Source organism: Alligator sinensis, unplaced genomic scaffold (assembly GCF_000455745.1).
Source record: "Alligator sinensis unplaced genomic scaffold, ASM45574v1 scaffold974_2, whole genome shotgun sequence".
Taxonomy (NCBI): domain Eukaryota; kingdom Metazoa; phylum Chordata; order Crocodylia; family Alligatoridae; genus Alligator; species Alligator sinensis.
In genome coordinates, this window is record NW_005842369.1 from 878,262 (window position 1) to 878,805 (window position 544).

The following is a 544-nucleotide window of genomic DNA, read 5'->3' on the forward strand; positions in this document are numbered from 1 at the left end:
CAATTTAGCTAAGTTATAAACTAAGATAACTGCTCAAGGGATTCCAGCCTCAGTGAGCATGCTCCTCTCCACCTTCCCAGTTCCTACTTGACTGCACTACCCATTGTCCAATCCTCACAGACTAGCACAGGGCTGAAGTCACTTCCCTTTAATGACTTCTGGAGACTGCCACAGTGCTGGCAGACAGTGGGGAGGAAGAAGTCACTGAATTCAGATGCCAAAGGGACAACAGCCAAATCCAGGAGGAATAAGAGAAATAAAATGGAACAATAAGTTTATGGAGACTTAGGAGTGGGGAAGAGACTGGTACTGGCTGGAAGCCAGTGGGAGGAGCTGAAAGACTGATGCAAAGGAGAACCAGGAATAGCTTGGAAAAGGAGACTAAATGAGAAACTGAAGGAGATGGAGGAGAACTAGGAGAGATCAGAAGATGATCAGTAGAATTTTGAAAGGACTGAGCAAAGACTGGAATAGGAGGGTTGAGATGAGCACAAACAGATAACTAGAATGGGATGGGACAGGAATATGCAGAACTGGGGGGGGG

General features: G+C 46.3%; 1 protein-coding gene across 2 annotated transcripts in view; it reads right to left on the minus strand.

Moving 5' to 3' along the window:
• Positions 1 to 544, minus strand: part of YWHAZ (tyrosine 3-monooxygenase/tryptophan 5-monooxygenase activation protein zeta) — a 26,176-nt gene that overhangs the window by 4,974 nt on the left and 20,658 nt on the right. The gene's annotated exons all lie outside the window — the stretch shown is intronic.